The sequence below is a fragment of the Sapajus apella genome, unplaced genomic scaffold (genome assembly GCF_009761245.1).
Source record: "Sapajus apella isolate SASKATOON/1434 unplaced genomic scaffold, GSC_monkey_1.0 scaffold75, whole genome shotgun sequence".
NCBI lineage: Eukaryota > Metazoa > Chordata > Mammalia > Primates > Cebidae > Sapajus > Sapajus apella.
In genome coordinates this window covers 6,553,380-6,566,011 of record NW_022437015.1, presented here as the reverse complement: position 1 = coordinate 6,566,011, position 12,632 = coordinate 6,553,380, and the positions used below count along the sequence as shown (strand labels likewise).

Here is a 12,632-nt window from a genome sequence, read left to right as displayed (position 1 = left end):
CTTTCATAACTTGCAATGCAGGTGCCTTTTATTTTGAAGAGGCAGTGGTGGAAATAAAAGTAATAATTGGATTGGTCCTTGTGGTTTAGATCCTCTGTTATACCAAAGGTGTCCAAATAATAATTATTCGTGGTTAGTAACTATTTTTAAAGTTTCCATAGCCATTCTTAGATGGTTAGGTGGCATTATTATAATTAGCTGAATTTCAGGAATGAACATACCTTTCTCTTCTTATTTGTATAGTTAGGCTAGAGCCTGGCCAACACCAACCACTACCACTTTCCTATTATTGATTTTTTTTGAATGAAATACCCTATTTCCTTGCATATTGTGTTGAAAAGGCTGGACAGAGGCTGCCAATGCTATAAAGGGATTTTCTTAAGGTTTTCATATTTTTTAAATTGGGCCCTTATGGGGGTCTGTCCTGCAGACCCTGACTCAATGACAGATAAATAAATTCACTCAAACAGAATACAGTGGAATAGCAGGCTGGGGTGTCCATGGCCACTCAGAGACACTTGAGGAGACTGCTGTAAAGAGTCAGTAGCCACTGGCCCCAACACTCTGGCCTTGCCGGCCTTTATCCAGCACACATTAAATGACAAAGGCTTTGAGTCAACACCACTAGAGAGTAAAGATTAAAGGCCAGGTTCTGAGGCCTAAAGCAAACACCATTAGTGAGTAATATCCCTGGTTTATCTCCCACAGAAAGAGCCATCTGGAATCATCAAAGGTTAATTTTGGGACCACATGAGTAAACAAGTTGGTTAGGTAAACTCACCACATATGTTTGTTTCTACTCTAATTTACTTAACTAATGGGACAAGGCTGCCTTCAGCCAAGTACTGTAGTAAAAACCCTCTGGCCTTCCAAAAGGGTTTATGTATATTCTCTATAACTAAAATTTCTCCCACCAGCCTGACTGAATTCCCACAGGACCAGGAGACAACAAACAGATCTATATCCAACTGACATGAAAAATGGTGAACAAAGGAGGGAATCAAATAGGCTGAAACATACCCTATCTCCCATCTACTCTCATACTCAGGACCTAAAAACACTAACTGGCTCAAATAGTATAGAATGATGGTTAAGGATTTAAGTCCTAGAGCCAAAAATATCTATATTCAAATTATGGATCTGCTGCCTTATTAGCATATAGTCTTGGATTGGTTAATTATCTGTGCCTCAGTGTCATCACTTATAAAAATTGAATTAAAATATTAGCAACCATATCTTAGGATTGTTGTGAAGATCAAGGTGAATCAGTATATGTTAAGCACTTTAAATCATGCCTGGTGTGTAGTACAGTTGACCCTTAAACAACATGAGTTTGAAATCTGTGGGTCCACTAACACACAGATTTTCTTTCACCTCTGCCACTCCTGAGACAGCAAGACCCTTTCCTCTTCCTCCTTGTCTCTAGCCAACTCCCTGTGAATAGGATGGAGCCCTTTATGATGATCCACTTCCACTTAGTTAAGTTTTGAGGGAGTTAAAATTATATGCATTGACTGCACAGAGGCTTGATATCCCTAACCCCTGCATTGTTTAAGGGTAAACTGTAATTTAAAGTAATTGAAGTTTAGTGGGTTTTTTAAGAACAAACATTTTATTATTAAAATAAAAACTTTTGTATAAAAGCATTACATAACAAAAGCTATATTTATATTTATCAATTCAAGGTCCAATTATGCATCAAACACTGAATGTCACAACAATGGTTTACATATGCAAGTAAATTGGACACACAAACACTTAGATTCCACCTCTACCAAATAACTTAATTAATGCAAGAGGAAGGGAAATACTGACACAGGAAACCTGCCCAGAAACTAGACTGGCAGAGATGTCAGGTTAAGAAACTGCTGAAAGTTACATCTCCAAAAAGGTACTTCTCATTGTTACAAATCTAAACTTGAACACTGTACCTAGTTTATAAATTTTTAAGAAACTGAAAAGAACCACAGACTAGTTTTTAATATCAATTTCCATAAAAAACTGTCCAAGAATTTATTTGCAATACCTTATATGTGAAGTGAAATAAACTTAGGAAACTACAATTATACTAAAGTTTTGTACCAAAAATTCAAATCAGACTACTCGTAATTTCCAGATAGATCTTCTACCATAACTTTAAGTATTACATTACCCACCAAACTTTGAATCATGATTGTGTAAGCTGGACATACCACTTACTCTCTGGGCAGAAGAAATTAGCAGAAATTAAGTCTCAACTGTGATAACAATTTGTAACATAAGCATAATACATGGGATTGAGAGGCATCTGAAGTAATATACTCCAATCTGCAATAATTACCTAATTTTTCCACATGATTAAGACTTTTGTGCCTTGATTCTATTAAAAATTTCAACTAGTATGAATGCTAAATCATGCTTGTTTTTGTGTAAGCAAGTTAGAAGGCTGCCTTCTGAAATTCAATAGCTCTAGTTAGCTAATATTATTACTGTGTTTCTAAGTGCTTAGGTTTTATGAGGACTATTTCAACACAAAGTAAACAAAATATGCTTTCATAAAACTGTAACGTAAAAGAAATTTTGAAACTAAACATCTGGAGAGGACCATTGGAAATAGAGGGGGATGCCACGAGGGAGGGGTTGGGAGCAGAGAAGAAACTGTAGGAGGGCAAAGTGTAATTAGCAATATACCTTCCATGATGCTCCAGAAACACATGTCTACTGAGATTAACTTGATGGGAGTTTCTCATAAAACAGGCTGATCATCAAGATTCTTAACTCAGATTTCAGTGAAAAAATTGAAAACTTTAACAAGAGAGATTTGAGAAGTAGAAAGCAGGCAGTGAATTTTCCAGATATTATGCTTGTATTTCAAATTCCTGTTTCAGACTTTTCAAGTAAGCATGTACATTCCCAAAGCCATGACATTTGTCTAAATACACAAGGACCCCAGTTGCACACCGTCCATCTCGCTGCCGGCAGAAACTGCAGTTGCAGATTCCTCAACAAGGCAGGCAATACCAGTTTGGATGCAGGAGAGCATCCCTGACCTCTTTACCATAACAGTTTCGAAGGCAGGGGCGGCAGAACTGTCCTCGAACACCCCAGAAGTCTGGGTTTCTGCAGTTTGTTTTGGTATCAATAGTATTCTGACGGCCCTGATGACAAGTAGAGCCCAGTGAATGGTTACATAGCTTCTCTCAAGAGTTGCTGCAGATGTTCTCCAGCTCTTCCTCTGTAATTTCTTCCACTGGGTGAATTATATGCTGAAGGGTCATGGATCATCTGGAGTGACGTTTCCTGGGCGTGTCATTTTTGTTCATGTAGCCATCCATGGTCTTCCTCTTTTTCACCAACATGTACTTATCCTCTTCCTCATTCTCCTCCATGGGTAGAGCATCAGCGGACCTGAGGATCCAGGACCTTGACCTGAATAGAGGACGAGCTCTCCGTTGAGGGCTTCTCCTGGATGCAACACCTGGGAATGTATGCCTTCACAGTCTCCTTGATTGTGAGTTGGAGCCTGGGAGGGAAGGTCTTCCAGGGAATGAGCCAGGGAAGCTTTCAAATTCAGACATTTTTTGTTTTGCAAGCATTGCTTTGTTTTGCTTTATATTTAAAGACCTTTTCTCCAAAAAATTCATTCCACTTTAATCTTCTGAATCGGAGTTGCAATCAGTTACAGAATGCTCTGAGGGCTGGGGATGGGGAGGGGGGCTCTGTTTTTTGTTTATTGCTCCCCTGGTACTTCGCGCTGGAAACTTCATCACCACCCTGAGAGGTCCAGAATGCCTGCACTGGCTGCGGGGCCTACAGCCTTCCCGAATTGACTGCAGCCTCATTCCATCTTATATCTTACACTCTGAGAAATCACAAAATGATTCATCTTCAGAGTCGACATGAAAAATACTGGCCAGTTCATTAGTGACATCTGGCCTTGGTTTCTGTGAAAATCCACAATGGTCTAATACATCTTGCACGTCACTTTCTGAAAAGCAGCAGAAGGATTCATTATCAGAGTTTTCATAAAAACAAAACAAAACAAAACATTTGTCACTTCTTCACTGATATCTGACCTGAATTTAGGTTTTGTGTTTGCAAAATTATCAGAAACAAAGCTGTCACAACTGTCATCAGAGGATGTTGAGGTTTCCATTGAAATACACTTCACATATCTGAAATTCTTTAAGTTCTTTACTCTGAGATCTTTCTGTGGCATGCTGTGAGAGTCCATGCTGGCGGCGGGTGCCCAGGCAGGTGCTTGGAGTGGGGAGAGCAAAGCACTGAAGTTTAGTTTTTAATTGCATGCATTGTGTTGATCAAATACTAGCTAATGTATATTGAACACCTACTACATGCCATCTTCATTTCTGAAAGATAACTGCAAACTGGCTGTGTTTCTTGTTCAAAGCTATTTGTTCCTGTTAAATGGCCTGTTATACATGATTCTTTCCTAGATTCTGGTAATACATTCCCCCCGCATCTCCAAGAACCTAAGGATGGTGATGTTTCTGCTACTTTTAGTTTCTTTTGGACTTGTCTCATCAAGATTTTTATACCATTTGTGGATTTTCCAATTGTTCTCTGGAATTTAGTTACATGCTTCCCTGCCTACTGGATGCAGACACCTAAAAACAATGTGTAAATTCTTGAGAGAGAAGCAGGGGCTTGCTGAGTCCAAGATGTATCTCCGGACAGGCTCAGGTTTCTGTCCTGCCTGAGGTTTATTTTCTCTACTCTCCCTCTTACTTAATCCTATAAGGCCAGTGATCCCAAAATATCTGAGACAGGTCTCAACCAGTTTAGAAAGTTTATTTTGCAAAGGTTAAGGATGCACCCATTACATAGCTTCAGGAGGTCCTGAGGACGTGCCCAAGGTGGTTGGAGTAACCTTTGGTTTTACACATTTCAGAGAGACATGAGACATCAACTGATATGTGTAAGATGTACATTGGTTCAGTCTGGTAAGGCAAGACAACTTGAAGTGGGGGCTTCCAGCTCAGAAGTAGATAAGAGACAAAAGGTTACATTATTTTGAGTCCTTGATCAGCCTTCCAGAGAATACTCAATTTAGTGTGGCTTGGTGAATCTGTATTTTTACATAAATAATAGGGCAGAGGAACCAATCAGATATGCATTTGTCTCAGTTGAACCGCAGAGGGGTGAGTTTGAGTTCTGGCTGTCCTTTGTCTATAAGGAATTTCCTTCTGGGCAAATTGTGAGGGTGATATTTAGCTCCTTTGTAGCTATCTTACTTAGAAATGAAATGGGAGGCAGGTTTTCCTGACTTACTTCCCAGCTTGACTTTTTCCTTAGTTTAGTGATTTTGGGGGTCCCTAGATTTATTTTCCTTTTACAGGCCCACCAAAAGTGTCTTATCTTCTTAAATAGGAGAAACATAACAACTGACATTAGTACTACCCATTTGTTCATTCACCATTTGCCTTTTGTGTGTCAGACACTACAGAATGGTTGACAGTCCAGATATGAAGTAAACATGATGAAACCCTGCCCTCTCAGAGCTCCAAGCTGTTAAAGGGCTTCCCTATCTTCCTAGCTTTCCTCTAGCTCTCTCTGGCCAGAACCCCAGACAAAGTATAAGACTGGAACTAGAGAAGGAAACTAAAGATACTTGTGTAGATTTTAACCTTTCTAAGATAACCCCCAGAAATATGATGGTAGTGGAAGTGAAAGAGCTAGTTCAGCCACATACTCTGTTATTAGGCTGCCAGTGACTAGGTCACAACAATCAGTCATGGAGAGAAACCCAGGTCTTCCACTTCTTCCCCAGCATTGTTGAAGGGTGAGTTCTAAAAGTCAGAAAAGGAGAAAAAGTTTCAAGGATACATAGGAAAATGAAATAATAAAACATCACTTTAAGTGATATACTCTAAAGTATTCTCCAAATTAAAACAGGGACAGATGGAGACCAACTTTTCTTTTCTGTGCTCTGATATCTCCATAGTAGGTCTTAGCATTATAATAGATTCTCTGGGGCTTTGACAGTAACAATAAGGGGCCAGAGGAGAAATTTTCTGAAATACTCCTAATAGGGTAAACTCTAATTCAGACAAACAAACAAACAAACAAACAAAAACACTAAAGGCAGCTTGAGGGTAAAAGAGGGATTGTATTTTATGTATAAGAATCCTAAGATTATTTTTATCTTCCTAATTAAAATAGTTCTGGGAGGTAAGAATTGGCCTGTTTCTCTGTGAACCAAAAATATCTGAGACAGGTCTAAACCAATTTAGAAAATGTATTTTGCCAAGGTTAAGGAGTCGCCCATGACAACCTCAGGGGGTCATTACAACATATTTCCAAGGTGGTGGGGGCACAGCTTGGTTTTATACATTTTAGGGAGATATGAGACATCAGTCAATATGTGTAAGGTGTACATTGGTTCGTCCTGGGAGGTGGGACAACTTGAGGTTGGGCAGGAGGTCATAGGTAGATAAAAGGCAAACAGTTGCATTCTTTTGAGTCTCTGCTTAGCTTTTCACTGAATGCACACTTTATGTATGAGAGGGTGCTAGAGGAATAGTGACATAACTTAGTCTATCTTCTTGAAACAACAGGGCGGAGGAAACAAGTAGATATGCATTTGTCTCATGTGAGTGGAGGGATGACTTTGAGTTCTGTCTTTTGTGCATAAGGAATTTCCTTGTGGGCAAATTGTGAGGAGGGTATGTAACTTTTTAATTTTTATAGTTATCTTATGTAGAGATTGAATGCAAGGCAGGTTGCCTGACACAGTTTTCGGTTTGACTTTTCCCTTTGGCTTACTGATTTTGGGGTCTCAAGGTATATTTTTCTTTCAATTTTCCCCTTCTTCTTTTTAAAATCTTTTGGAGAAAACATTCTAGAAAAAAATGTGTCTCTGGTCTCAGGTTTTTCTAATATTACATGGCTAGGATGGTTTATTCCTAGATGGGTAGGTCCCATCTATCCATCTATAGGAAAGCTCATTTTTAGCATATTGTGAAGTCTCATATCCTAGGAAGAGAAGATACGGGGAAGAAGGGGACAGCTACAAACAAACAAAATGAACGACAATCCTGGAAAATCGATATTGGCCATATTATTTTGAAGTCCTACATCAGTAGGCAGACTTGAAAGTGGTTTACATATGTAAAGAAGTTGCTGCTATTTTCTTCTAAAGTTTATGTTGTCTACCTTCAGTTCACAGGGCTTTAATAAAGTACAGCTTAATTTTCAGTAATTTCAAAACAGGAAAAATGGGGTAAAAAGGAAAAGAAAGAAGGAAAAAAATTCAAAACATTATTTTGAAGACTTGTAGCCAGAAAATAATTTTAGAATGCAGTTTGAACTGTAGAAAATAATCAAAATTGAAAAACCATGTACTATTGTTTATTTTGAAACATAATTGTTCACTCTCCAGTTTCCATATTCACTAAAGACAAATTATAGAACAAACTTATGTGTAAAATAAGTGCTAGTCTTATTATAGTTGGCCTGAGTATTTTCATAAAATCAGCAAGAATAATTATTTGCCATATAGGATTTTTTTTTTTAACTGGCTTTGCTGGAACTTTATTCTATAAAGAATCTTATATTAGACTTCAATGCCTTCAGCCCAGCTTGTGCCGGCAAATATGTGTATTAATTGATATATCTCTCGCCTCAAGGCCCCAAGAAAACTTGGGGCTCCTGGGCCTGTCAGAAAATGACATTCTTTACTTACCATAGGTCAGTAACTTGCACAGGGAGTGCATATACAAGGTATGAGGCCAGCTTTCCCAAGGGCTTTTATTGGCTCTTTATTAAATCAACACTGATTTCTTAAACCAGGGTTTAATATATATCTCATAATGTTTTAAGAAAGGTTACAAATTCATGTTGTACCACATTCAAAGCCATCCTGGCTGCATGCAACTCATGGGCCATGAATTGAAAAGCTTGCCCTAAAGCAACCTGAAAGTATGCCATTCCAGTAAAAGCCTTTGTAAAATAACCAGTGTCTCCAATTGTGTCCTGTTACAAAAGAAAACAGATTCTTGTTGAATTTAGACAAATAACCATTGCTATAAATTAAGCATACTTGCAAATAGTTTTCGAACTCTGGGGAAATCATGTAAAAAAATATGTTTCCGATTTGGCTTACAGAAGTAGTTTACCCAATTGTTAAAAGCTCAAAGAAAAAGGTTTTTCTGGGCCGGGCACGGTGGCTCACGCCTGTAATCCCAGCACTTTGGGAGGCCGATGCGGGTGGATCACGAGGTCAAGAGATCAAGACCATCCTGGTCAACATGGTGAAACCCCGTCTCTACTAAAAATACAAAAAATCAGCTGGGCATGGTGGTGTGTGCCTGTAATCCCAGCTACTCAGGAGGCTGAGGCAGGAGAATTGCCTGAACCCAGGAGGCGGAGGTTGCGGTGAGCCAAGATAGCGCCATTGCACTCCAGCCTGGGTAACAAGAGCAAAACTCCATCTAAAAAAAAAAAAAAGGACTTTTCTGGACTCAGAAACAAAAGAATTAGCAATGTTTAAACAAAGTCAGAAACAAGGTATTTCAGTCTTCCATTAGTTTAGTCTATGTAACTAACTCCTGTTCTTCTCAGTGTTTATGAACACATTAGCTCTCTACAGGAGTTTTATAAGTTTTTTGTATACACTAGTGTCACAATCTCCAAAGTTATCAGAAACCTACATTTTAAAGCACCTGTCAGAGTGTTATAGCTGATTATAAAAACACCTTTTGAAAAGAATAAAACTAAAACAACTGTGGAAGATAAGAGTCTTAGAACAGTGATAAAGACACAAATTATAAGGAAATTTGTTTACTTCTGTGGCATACAACAATTTTACATTATAATCGTAATTACTACTGTTAACATTTACTAAGACACATTAGAATCACAGGAATCTCATGAAATTCTGGAACACATAATAATAACACATTTATATAAATATAACCCGAAGAAGTTTAAACATCACTTCATATTTGACAATACTTTCCATATTATTTTGTTATGTCAAATAACCTGAATATGTATTTTTTGGATTTCAGAGGAGCCAATATCAAAAATATTTTTTCTTGTATATCTGTTTTAGTTCTTTGTAGATTCTGGTTATTAGCCCTTTGGCGGGGAAGGAGGGGAGGGTGGGGAGGGATAACATGGGGAGAAATGCCAGATATAGTATGCACCTAAAGTTAAATAAATTAAAAAATAAATATATATTAATGAAGATCAAAGTTAGACAATGATTTTGGAAAGTTTGTCAAGTATAAAAAGTTTAAGAGACTTGATATTACAAAATAGAATTACAGGTCATTGTAAAAGAAGTCATTCATTAAACCAAAGTGGTAACTCAAAGATTTTTTTAAAAGGCAAAATCATTTATTCTTTGAGAAAGACTTAATTTCCCAAAAAATAAGCCTTAATAAAGACAGTATGAGGCCAGTTAAATCTTTTTAAGATTTTATAAAAAATTTATTAAATGTTAATCATGTAGACCATAAGATATAGTTTCTAAAAAACTTTTTATAACCTTTACAACATTTTATTAAGGAGTGAGTTAATGCTGCAAGAAAACCTTGTTAATCTGACAAAGGGGTCTAGATGCTGGTCTTGTATCAGTAAGTCTTAAATATTAATGATTAATTTATAAGGAAACCAAACTAATTTTATCTCTGAAAATTGCTCTTACAATCTCATGTGCCCACCTTTTCTGCAATAGTCCCCAGGCCTTGAATAATTGCATAGCTTTAATTTCTGGCCCCGTGTCTCACGAATGCAGTTTATTTGATTAGCGGTTTCTACCAGGTCTGAAAGTGAGCTTTATCTGCTGTCAGCATTTAAGATTTTGCAGGACTTTGTGCCGTTTTTAGACCCAAGAGTCAAAGCCCATAACTTAATGGCACAATGACTTAAAAGCAAAATTACACAAAATTCCATGGATGCAATAATTTTAATTAAAATTTTTCTAATCTCTCTTTTTTCTAAGCAAACCAAAACTTAATGATAATGATATAGGAATTATTTCAACAAAATGTAAAATTTATTTTTTTAAGCCAGTTACCAAAAGAAAAAAGAAAAGATCTGCAGTGCAATTGATGTTCCCTATGGGGAGTCCATTTCGGTAATCTGCAAGTCAAAACTAATGAAAAAGATACTCGAATTGGTTAGACATAGGAAGAGTGTTTCCTGGAAAAAAGTGAAAAATTTAAGATTCATAGAACAATTTAAAGCCAAGAGTACAGAATGTTATATTGGAAGAAAGCATTTCATTTAGATTTTTAAAATAAAACAATTTTAGCATTAGGCCACAACAAACAGTTAAAACCCAAGGAAAAAAAAACTTGCAGGAGCTGAGAGTGCATTGAAGGAGAGAGTTATTTCAGGCCTTCTAAAAGGGAAGAGAAAGCTGAAAACAGTAAGACTCAATAAAAGTTGAACTTTACATTAAAAAAATTAAAACCTTATACTTTTATTAAGTAAATCAATATCTAAAAAAATAACTGTATACCCAATTCTTTAGTGTATAAGTATCTTTGTTTTAAATATCAAAACCCAATCTCTAAAAATACCATTATAAGTAACTTTCCTTTCATTATAGACAATTTGATAATATAAAGTTGTTTTCAATAAAAATCCTCTTTTTACAAAACTTATTATGGCTTACACATACCATTCATGAACTGCTTAAATTTTTTAGCTTGTCCTGAACATTCCTCTTTCTTAAACAACTAGTCATTTTATTATAAGACAAAAATTTACCATGTAAGATTCGTTCTCATATAAAATTATTTTCCTCTTAACCTTTTTTTGCTAAAAATATCTCTTTATAGCTTTATTAACATTGATTTTATTTACTGGTTACCTTTACCTCGTTTTATAAATAACTTTTAAATTAACTTTGAATTAGAGAAAAAATTATTTTCCTTTAAATAAGAACACATTTCTTTTTCTAGAAAAAATATTTTCTTATAATTTTTAAAAATGGGAAATGATTGAGACATTAAATGAATATGTATTATTGAACTTAATATAATTTTAGCTTTCAAATTATATGGCAAGTTTATTTGCAAGTGTTTATTTGCCTACATTTATTTGGTTGGTGCAAAGGGCATTGCAGATTTTTCTATTACTTTCAGTGGCAAAAACTGCAATGACTTTTGCACAGACCTAATACCTAATAGATTTTTAAAAATAGTTTACCCAGATTTCTTAAGAAAACTGAGACAGTTATCATTTGAAGTTATGTCCCTGTTAAGCATTTTTATTTTCAGGTTTTCCTAAGTGAGAACCTTAAGGTTAAATAAATGGTTTCTTTTGTTGCCAGTAATTTAGAATTTAGCTATTTTTATTAACCAAATGATATTAAATGCCTTATTTATGAAATTTACACAAATGAACATAATTTTCCTTTGGGCTGCGTTCATAGCTTTATAGCCCTTATGCCAAATTTTGACATCTAGTAGAGATAAATATAAAACCACTTTACCAATAAATCTAAACAATAATGTAGGTTGAGAATTCTGCAGTCATTTCTAATTCTATTTCACGAATACATTTAAAACTAGCTTATTTATTAAAAATTTACCTATGCCACATGAACTTGAAAAAGCATTTGGTATTATGTCTCTATTATTTCTGATAAAGTATTTGACTTAAGTGCTTTCCTTTAAGCCAATTAGTTAGCACCGTTTCATATATTTTAGTAGTGAAACATCATATACACAACATATAAATACATGGATGTATTAAACAGGCAGATAAAAGTAGATCTTGTAGATTCATGCTTATTTTCTCCTATTAAGACTTCCAATTTCTTGATAAACTGTTTCATTAACCTAGGTAATTGTCATCTATATTGCCCTAAATTTGTTTATTAAAAGAACAACTCTTAGGTAAAAAAATGTGTGAAAATTATATCTCAAGGTACAGAGAAAGAGTCTGATGCTGTCAGAGGGAGATAAAAAATGGATGCCAAGTCAAACATAAAATTATAGAACTCTATCATAGCATTGTTTAGGGAGACCAATTTTATTTTGATAGGTAGTTCTAAATTTAATCTCCTGTCTTTTGACTGGGTGTCTGAGCTCAGGGCAGAGCCCACACCGAATTCTGGGTCTCCAAAAATGGAGAACTATTATGGGCCCAGAACACACGATGCTTTTACGGTCCACTTTTTTTTTTAAAGAAAGACATTTCTCTAAGCCTCTACATTACACTTTTCTCTACCTTAAACACTAAAGAGTAACCTCTACTATAATAACTATTTTAATCAAAGAAAAAATAGAAATCGGATAAGATAATACAAAAGTAAGCAGCTTAAGATATGAGAAGAACTTATCTGTTTATGCTTTTGAGGTTCCATAAAAAAAAAAAAAAAAAAAAAAAAACAGAGATTTCACCCGAAAAGGGATTCTGGTACCTTCTCCATTTTCTTTAAGGAATACCAGGCTGTTGCAAACTATTTTAGGTCCCTCATGTAAACCTAAGAGATTGGAGAGACAGCAGAAGTAAATGGAGAAAATACATTCAGTCAACTGAGACAAGAAAAAAAAATTTTCTCAAAAAAGCTAAGGTCCTAGGAAAGAGAGAGAGAGAGAGAAAAGAAAAAAAGGCCATATATATATGTATATATATGGCCTTTTTTTCTGTTCTCTCTCTCTCTCTTTCCA

At 35.8% G+C, this 12,632-nt stretch overlaps 1 pseudogene; it reads right to left on the bottom strand.

Moving 5' to 3' along the window:
* Positions 1 to 2,621: 2,621 nt before the first annotated feature.
* On the bottom strand, positions 2,622 to 4,250 carry LOC116532329 (annotated as a pseudogene).
* Between the last annotated feature and the right edge of the window lie 8,382 nt (positions 4,251 to 12,632).